This window comes from Salvia splendens, chromosome 14, assembly GCF_004379255.2.
Source record: "Salvia splendens isolate huo1 chromosome 14, SspV2, whole genome shotgun sequence".
Taxonomy (NCBI): domain Eukaryota; kingdom Viridiplantae; phylum Streptophyta; class Magnoliopsida; order Lamiales; family Lamiaceae; genus Salvia; species Salvia splendens.
The window spans coordinates 11724726-11734763 of NC_056045.1; the positions used below are offsets into that span (position 1 = coordinate 11724726).

Below are 10038 nucleotides of genomic sequence, written 5' to 3' on the forward strand. Positions count from 1 at the left end.
AGGAGAAGGAGTTGTTTTGCTGCATAAACTGATCAAGACAGAGCAATTGGCAGCGGCAAGAGCACGCGGTTAGGAGATGAAGCGTTACACAAGAAAGATCCCCAAAGACAGAAGGGCAAGAGAGACTTTTCGAAGGGTAGTTTCCTTAGGGATCAAGACCTCACGCCTTCCTATAAATGAAAGATAAGGAGGAAGGAGGTAGCACTCATTGGACTTCAGCTCTCTCCTAGGGCTAAAATGGGGGCTCCCAACACTCCACACTCCTGATTTCTGTCACACACACTTGGTTTCTTAGTTTAGTTTTAGTTTTAGTAGTGGTTGGGTGTTGGTACTTTCACTCTTAGTATTTCATGTTTCTTAGTTTAGTTTTAGTTTTAGTAGTGGTTGGGTGTTGGTACTTTCACTCTTAGTATTTCAGCTATGTAATTCCGTCCTGAGAAAGGGCGATGATACAATTTCTATTTTATGTTCATGCTTGCTACTTCTGGTTTAAGTTTTTCATTCTGTTATGGACTCTGATGCTTTTGATGCAGTAAATTTGATGCTATGGTTTTTGCTAATCTTGAATGTGTTCTATTTACCATGCATGATCTCTCTATGTAACCTTTGGTTTTCGACCTGTGAGCAGTTCTTAGTTAAGTAATTTTGCTTTTGTTTGATTTGTTGAATCGGAGCTTTTGGTTTATAAATTTCGTTTGGTTACGAAGAAATCTTGGATGGAATGCTTTAGGACGTTTAGATCTGGTCGTTGTAGAATGAAGTTGTAGATCTAATGGTTGAATTTTGGTTTCTGTATGATTATGAGTCGATTAGTTTGTTCACGTGTTTGTCATCTTTCTTAGCATGGATCTAGAGTCGTGAGTTAAATTTTGCAAGTTTGTTCATTATGCCTAGTTAGTTATGATGGAGGTTTCTGCGGATGTGATTCACTCTGTTTTTGAATTGATTGTGTGAGGAAGATGAGTTTGTTAGTAAAGTTTCGCTTTATCGAACGTTTTGCAGAGCTCTGACACCAGCTCACTTTTGTTCTGTTTGGCTATTTCAGGAAACCATCGTACGAGTTCCCCAGTTAAGTTAGCTTAGTTGACCAGTCTAGTTCAGTTAATCTCTCAGTTTATTTAGACCCTTAGTAATCTCAACTTAACCCACTTTTAAAGCGTGACAGCAACCATCCCCAATATGTCCTCAACAAATGTAGAGCAAATCTTCTCTTTGGGATTCGACTCTTACTTCCCTTTACTAGTTAATAGTATTGTGGGTTAAGGTTTTTTGAAAGCCCCTGAGTTCCTCCGTTCGCATGTCCACAAAACAAGAGTAGGTTGAAATAAGTTGATAAGATGGGTTCTCCACTGGGACCGTTCATGGGACACGTGCAAAGTGACAGAAGACATCGTTCAACTAGATCCATTGGATACTCCGCTTTGATCAATCTGCAACAATCAGCCCACACTTCAGTTGGCGCGATGGACTAACGACAAGAACAAGAAAAGGAACAAGGAGAGAAGCAACTTTCAGTGTGATTGGTGATGTTCTTGAGAGTTCTGGTGTTGTGAGGCTGAGATCTAAGGGGGTCGTGTTGATTTGCATGTTGAATAGGCCGTGGTGTGCGGTAGTCGGTGAGATCTAGGGTTACTGATCTCTTATGGTTTAATCTGTTCGACGGCGCTACCTTTGTGACAATCGGTTGAGATTTGGGGAGGTCCAAGGCCTAGTGCAGTCATTACTGTGACCTTAGCCATATCTTCCAAAATCTCTTATTTCTTCTTGTTTTTTCCTTTTGGTTTTAGACTCTTCGGAGTCTTATCCTGTGGTTCTAACAATTCTTCTTAGTGTGCAGGTATCAATCAGTGGAAGCTTATGGTTCTAGTCTGGTTGAGAATGTGAACGTAGCTAGGGCTCTGATTGTTATTTCTTGTACTTGAATAATTGTTATCTTGTTTCTTGAACCATGATGGTCTGATCCCTACACTTCATTTAACTATTCAGGAGTCTCACTTTTTTATTCATAGTCATTTCTTGTTTTCATTTATTTATTTATTTATTTGGAATCTAGTCAAATTACTTTTTTTATTTAATTAAAATACCATATTCATTAAAATAACATATTCACTTGCAAATGAATATTAATTAAAATTTTAAATTAATATTCAAATTAAATTCAGTTGGTTTGAAAAATTACAGACTATAAAATACTCTCTCAAACATTGCATAATTTTACTTCTCTATTGGGAAGGATTATACACCACATTTATAATTTTTAACTAGTTCACGGATCTGACTTTAAGTGCATCATTGCAAAATTATACTTTTATTTTATTTTAAAGATAAATTTAAAAAATAAAATTAATGATATATACTATATCCGTCCCTTGAAAATAGAAACTATTTCAGTTTGGATCGTCCCTTAAAAATAGATACGGAGTACTCTCTAAATTTTCTATATTAGGACATGGATAACACAATTCACTAACACTACTTATATTACTTTTTCTCTCTTATTTTACCAATTCTATCTCTTTTATTTTACCAATTGCACAACCTAATCCGTGTAGCTTTGAAATTTTCTATTTTCTGAGACGAAAGTAGTATAATAGTATCTGTTAAATTTTAAAATAGGATAAAACGAAACATAGTCACTGGCACTCAATTTTAAAGTATGCCAATATAAATACATTACATTAGAAAAAATGTGAGAAAAAAAAAATAAGAGCCCTAATTCTCACAGCTTCCTCTCTACCTCCTCCATCTATCTCCCTCTCAACATCAAGGAATTCACAGGATTTGTAAAATCCTATTTCCACATCATTCTTTCTCAACTAAGAGGAGACGTCAGATAGAGTAGAAGTAGATCAACTTATTTCCTCAAGGATTCATTTTGGTGGATTGACGGTTAGATTATCTTATCAATTTGTAATCATCGTTTGCTTATCGGGATGGGCGGCATTGGAAATATTACGTTTATCAAGTTAGATGACAAACATTGGTACGAAAAAGGTAATATTGTTTACTGAATCTTAAGAGTAATGAAGTATGAATATATTAGTGCTCCATGTGTTGTATACTTGAATGAAATTGGATTGTTGGTATAATGTTACTCGTAGCTTAATTAGCAATGTTTACTACAAAAAAGTCGCATGTTTCCAAGCACTTTTTTCCGAGCACTATCAGTGCTTGGTTATTCCAGCTGCATTCCGAGCAATTTCCGAGCAAAATGCAAAACTGTGGAAAAGTTTTGAACAATATCGAGCTCTAAATTTTAGTAAACAATCGTGTTAGTTTGTGTTTTTTGGATTGATGGGGGCTGGATCTTTGAAGTCGGTGAGTGGTTGGAACTGATCGAGAGAGAGAAATGCGATTTGGATTGATCAAGTTATATGAAAGATAACCGACCGGATGGATCAGTTAGCAAATGTCGTTGCCACTTGATCAAGACGTTCTCGCTCTCGCTCGCCGCCAATGTAATTTATAACTCCCAAACTCGCACAACTTTAACAGTAAAGCGGCAAGAACGAGGTCGATCCCACAGAGAAACCGGTGTATCGAGTGTGTAAGTAGTGAACAGGGTTTGGCTGCTGCCACGCCTTAGTTTGGGAGTTTCTAGGCTACTGGATTTACGCTAGGCAAAATGTAAACTATCTACTTGATCAAGCTACTCGTCATGCTGACACAATATAACGGATCAAGCAAGCAACAAGCGGAAATAAGGACTTAACTACCCTAGCATACTACGAAAAATAAAAACACTTTGCCATTCAACATAATAAAGATTCGAACAAATAATCAAAAACTTAAAAACGAAACTGAACTGGAATAGTAAACAAGATGACGAAAACAAAACAACTTCTATTTTTATATCCAAAGCTCAGAATAGTATTGCGAACATTCGGAATACAAAAAGATCGATTTTTTAACTACGGAATTAAACTAAGCTATCAACTCCGGAAAATAAGAAAGCGAGTAAGGCCGAGGAGTTCTCGGTTGGAAACTTGGGACGGCGCCGAACAGATATTTAGTATTCTGTCGCGCTCCCTTCGGTCGCTCTCTCTCGAACTATTTCTTTAACTAAGCTACCTCTGAACTGGAAACTAAACTAAAAGGAAAAAGCTGAAAAGGAACTCTCCAAGCACACCTCCTCCCCAAAAGAAAGGGAACTCCTTGGTTATGGTGATAAATCCTCTATTTATAGGCTCGCTGTGACGTCCTCCAGCTGGATAACGATCTTGGAAGGGAATATTCGCTCATGTTGTGATCGAGCGTCTCATCGATTGATACGTGCCTTCCTTCTAGAATGACGTCGCTCCTCAATAACAGAATGATGACTCAGCTCCGTCCTTGTATCTTATGTATCAGCACGTGTCCCTTTCTAGAATGACGTCCTTAGTAACAGAATGATGATTCACCTCCAGCTAATTAGCTCACGCGTCCTTCTTCTAGAAAACAGTGGTCCCCTAACTGCTTGATCAACCCCTTTGATCAGTTCACCCGATTTTTGGTCTTTTTCGCCCTTTGTACCCAGCTTGATCAACTTGGCCTTGTTGCCTTGGTCAAGCGGCATTCCTGCACGATTAACACTTGCTTTGCGCGATAAACTGATTAGGTAGCATACATTTTACCCCTAAACCGATGCATGAAATACGCCTTATCAGTGAGGTTTCGTTGTTGTTATTTGGTATTGAGGATTTGTGTTATTTTGGTTGTTTAGTTTATTAGATTGGCGACTGCATGTTTGATTTTATGTTTGATCTTCAAAGCCTATGTTTAGCATATGTTTGTGTATGAATTTTATGTTTGATTGTGTACAGATTTTGGCATTCTTTCCTTCGCATCACTACTTCATTTCAATCCAAAATATATGCCTCAATTTGTATTAAATTTATTTAGAGATGGATCCATTGCTATTGATTAGTAAACTCTAGTACTGCATAGTTCATACGAGCATGAAGTGGAGAAAGGAAGTGCGTTCACTCTGTTATCCTAGCCATTAAAGTAAACTCCAGTACTGCATAGTTCTGAGTCTATATGTTTTGTTTTTTTGGTTATTCTCCTCTCTATCAAGCAACTTTAATTGGTGTCCAAGTTGTCGTTTGCCAATTGCATATGAATTTAGTCTTGATATTAAGACATTTGGCTGAAATTGGGACATTCATTATTAGGTAATATGCCAAACATAGTGATTACTTGATTCAATCTGGCTGATGATCGAGCATGAAGAGGAATGCTGACTGTTTAAGGAATGAACTGGCCTTTTGCTTTTTCAGCTTTTCTGTTTTTGGTTATTTTCTTATTCGGTGTGCAAGATCTTGCCAAATCATTGGTAGCTTGTTATCTATTGAATGTCACTGCCATGTAACACGCTATAAGTTCGTTTGCATAGAAGTAGGTTTGTGTATAACTCACAAGAAACAATGAGTATAAAAAATGTATGGAATGACATTTAGAAATTTATTACTTAAGCGTTGTAAACTTTAATTTCATTGAGAAGACAGCTTATTGATAACTGAATGAAATGTGTATAGTTGCACCTTCATAACTATGTGATTTAAATGATTCTTGGTTAGGAATTATGTGTTGCAATTGTCACAGATGTATTATGCGGTTTTATAATATTTATATTGCACAATAATGTACTATCTTTTGGATGGTAGAAATGCCTCGTGGAGGACATACAAGACGCAGAACTTCATCTTCCATTGACACTCCACTCGATGCTGAATTATTAGCGGATGCTGCTGAGGAACCAAATAATATCGAAGGAGAACAAGATATAGTTGGTAGTCATCCGCTAGATGAATATGGCCGGAAGTATATACACCTCGAGTGTGGATTACAGTGAGTTGTTTGACTTGATTCAAGTCACTTGAATATTTATAGGAATCTAGTATGTGTTTATAGTGGTCTATTTTATAGGACTATTTGCTCGTAAAAATGTGACCTTGGAATCAATTGACTCTGGAACTTGCCTAAAAAATGTTTATGCTCAAATAAGCTATAAAAAGATTCATCTATCTGAAATGGTGACCTTGAATTTGAGAAACCAGGACGAAAAAAGTGAAGCAGCAGTTAACATATGATAATCTTGAATTATCAATATTGCATTTGGTTTTGTTTCATTGTCTGTGTTTGATGGTTTTTAGTGCTAATGCTTAATAATTTAATCTTGGATTAGTAGAGTTATATATGAATCTGTTGTATCTACTCATCATTCTATATTTTAAACACTTGATATTTATCGATATTTAATACACTAAGTTTTTGAATCAGATATGATTATCAATAAAAATTGAGAATTGGTGCAATAGTATGTAGAATATACGAAAAAAAATACCAGAGGGCTTGTTTATTTTTATGTCATGTTTTAGTGCAAGCTCTCAAAAACCTGGCTTGTGAAAATTGTATAGTGATCAAGTCAATTTATGTGTGTGTATATATCTGATATATTCTGTGCTAGGCATATATTTATGTGTATGTGTCTGTGTGTAGTGGAGTAGATTTTGTGCTTTCTACACGTTGCTACTCTAGTAAATGTTAGTAAAACTTCTTTACATTTGTCATTTCTCTAATAAGTATGTGTCTTTGGGTTTAGGGTTTAGCCAAGACGTAGGGAGCAATCAGCCAAACCTCGATATGCTTGAAGATATTGAAGTTGAACAACTAGGGCTCAAGGGCATAAAAAAGCGTAAACACGTAGTGAGGTCGGATATATGGAAAGAATTTGATAGAGTGATTGAAGATTCAATTCAAAAAGGAAAATGTAAAAGGTGTAAAAAGTTGATAGCAGCTGATCCGAAGAACAATGGCACATCCGCGATGTGAAAAAATCAAACACCACTGCCAAGAAGAATTGCGGCAAGACATCTAAGAATGGGGTAGATACGCTTTATGCAGGATGATTATTCTTGATGAACAACCATTCAGATGCGTGGAACATGAGGGATTTCGTTTATTCTGCTGTGATATGTTACTAAACTTTAAGATCCCAAGCAAATACACGATAAGATCTAAATGTGTGAAGATGTTTCTAAAGGAGAGGGAACTATTGAAAGTGGTTTTCTCCGGACCAGGCATGGGTATAGTATCAATTACCACCGACTGTTGGACTGGAGTCAATAACACAAGCTTTATTTGTGTTACATCACATTTCATCCACAAGGATTGGAGGCTGCACAAGAAAATAATCAGCTTCTTTGACATTACTAGTCATCTTCTTTGACATTACTAGTCATAAGTGGGATGATATTGCTAAGGTGTTGGATAAAGGCTCTTACAAAGGCATATAAAGGCTTTTTTGCTGCATCATGGGCAATGCTAAAAACAATGTAGCAATCAAGGAAATGAAGTCCACCTTCAATGCGAGAGGTATGCTTGTTGCCAATGGGCAATATTTTCATCAGAGGTGTGTTGCACACGTACTTAACTTGGTTGTCGAAGACAACATGAAACAAATAGATATGGTTGTTGTACGAGTTAGAGAAGCCGTGAAATGGATAAAGGGTTCATGGTCTAAGGCCTTCAAGGATATTGTTAATGTATGTAAGGTTGATACCAACAAATTCTTGTGTCAAGATCTACCTACTAGATAGAACTCGACTTACTTAATGCTCGAGGTGGCATTGCTATATGAGCCGGCTATGAAGCGGTTTAGCAACGTCACTCCCCAGTTTGGTAGGGATTTTGGATTTGAGAAACCTGAAACACAACGACCTTTGGCATACCTGGAGAAGAAGATTGGATTGAATTGAGGAAGATGTGTAGTTTCCTATGATATGACTCGTCTCGTCTCTGGCACCATGTATGCCACATCACATTCATTTTTTATGGAGATGTGTGACTTATTCATTATCATAAAAAGGCTGGAGAATGCTGAAGATGCTGAGGTTAGATACATGGCCTGGAAGATTATGGAAAAGCTTGGTAAGTATTGGTTAGAGAAGTATGAGCTTAATCCAAAAAAAAAATAAAAAATAAAAAATAAAAAAAAAATAAAAAAAAAATAAATAAAAAGTATGAGCTTAATCCAAACTTGAATAAATTTATGCTACATTGCTGCAATGCTTGATCCTAGACAAAAGATGAAGCATGTGCAGTATTGTTTGAAGACGCTGTATGGTGACGCACAGGCAAATGAGTTGGTAGAGGAGTTGAGAAAGTCAATCTTTGACTTATTTGAGTTGTACAAGAGAGAATTCACTCTAATAGCTGACCAAACACAACTACGAACAACTTCAGCTAGCCAAGTGTCGAATAGATCGAGTGATCTATGATTTCTTGGTAAAAGTTCTTGGCACATTCCCTGTGTTGCTAGTGAGGATGATGACGATAAAGATGGTAGCTCAGAGCTCACTCGTTACTTCACAGAGAAGCAATACAAGGCTAGTGAACATGAACATTTTGACATTCTTATGTGGTGGAAGACGTACAGTATTTCCTTTCCTATTCTATTAGAGATGACTAAAGATATCCTTGCTATTCCTATATCAAGCGTTGCTTCTAAGTCGACATTCAGCATGGGGGGCGTGTGCTGTCGATATTTAGAAACTCTTTGGCACCGGAAATGGTAGAAGCTTTGATATGCTCCGAGTATTGGTTGAGGGCTAGTTCTAGTTCTGTCGATCTCATGGAAGAAGGAGAACCAATACCATTTTTGAGAAAACAATACTATGAAAGTCAGTAATTCATCGCTTTTTACTAATATATTAATTTATTCTTCATTTTTAACTCATTTTCTTTAATTCATTATTTTGGACAGCGGTGGAGACACTACATAAGGATGGCAAAGTGACATGGTCATTGTACGATGCTGATACAGACGCATAATTGGAAAGAACTTATTCAAGTGATGATGATCAAAGTTAAATTTATCTTGCATTTATTTTGGAATTTTGAAATATTGAACTTGGAGGTTTTCTTATGAATATTTGAACTTTGAATGGAAGTTGAATTGAGTAGGTTGTAAACTTTGATGGATTGACCTTGTTGTTTTGGAATCTTTGAACCTGAAGTTGTATACTTTTTTGAATATTTCAATTTTGGATTGAAAAGGTTATAAGCTTTGTTTTTGAATATTTCAACTTTAGGATTAAGCATATTATAATAGGTTGTATACTTTGATTGATTGACCTTATTGTTTTTGGAAGCTTTGAGCTTGGAGTTGTTTACTTTTTAAAAAATATCAATTTTTGGATTGGGCAGGTTGTAAATTTTTTGTTTTGTCGAATTAAGCATGTTATAAATATGTTGTTTTTATTTTTTTAATTTCTAATACAAAGTACATACAGAATTCTTTCCACAAATAAAAAAAGAAAATGCAATGTAGCGCAAGTGGTGGCTAGGGTGAGCATTTTTCTTATGCGATCTCCAGGGATCGATACCTATGAACTGCATAAATTTATTTTTTTTAATTTTGGTTCCATTTTCGTTATCTGGAACCGAACCGAACCAGGGCCAATTCGGTTTCAGTTTCGGTGCTTCAATCTCGGTTACTTTTGATATCGGTTAAACAGGTTGTCGGTTCGGACCGAACCGACCAAATTCCTGTTCTACACAATGGGGTGGGTCTTCTGTACTTGTGACAGCAACTTTGATAGAAGACTGATTTTTCAATCTTCTTATTTTACTCATCATATCATCACATTTACTCATATGCATAAATGTACTTTTCTCTTTCAAGTTTATGGCCTCTATTTTAATTATACTACTAATAAAAAAAAAGAGTCCAGCTTTTTGTTTATATTAAAACAATCCTTAACTGGCAGTCACTTTTTTTCTTCAGAAACAGTAAAACACAGAGAGCTATGATCAAACCCTCTACAAGATTGCCTTTGGTGATAAACGTAAAGATAGATGTGTGATTATATTTATAATTTGAAACAGAAGAAGAGACCAACATACTTTACTGATGCTCTGTGGAATGACTACTCCCATGCGTGAAAGACACCGGGAGATCCATTGAAAATCGCAAGGAAGGCGAGGAGACAGCCCTTGGCACACATAGCAATGGCTGTGTTTAATTTGCTGAGACCGTGGAAAAGATGGTTAAAA

General features: G+C 36.3%; 1 long non-coding RNA gene across 1 annotated transcript; it reads left to right on the forward strand.

Moving 5' to 3' along the window:
* Positions 1 to 2716: 2716 nt before the first annotated feature.
* Positions 2717 to 9060, forward strand: LOC121764804. Its single transcript, XR_006042631.1, has 4 exons — positions 2717 to 2994; positions 5646 to 5829; positions 6584 to 8663; positions 8747 to 9060. It is a non-coding gene; the product is annotated as an uncharacterized LOC121764804 (long non-coding RNA).
* The last annotated feature ends 978 nt before the right edge of the window (positions 9061 to 10038 follow it).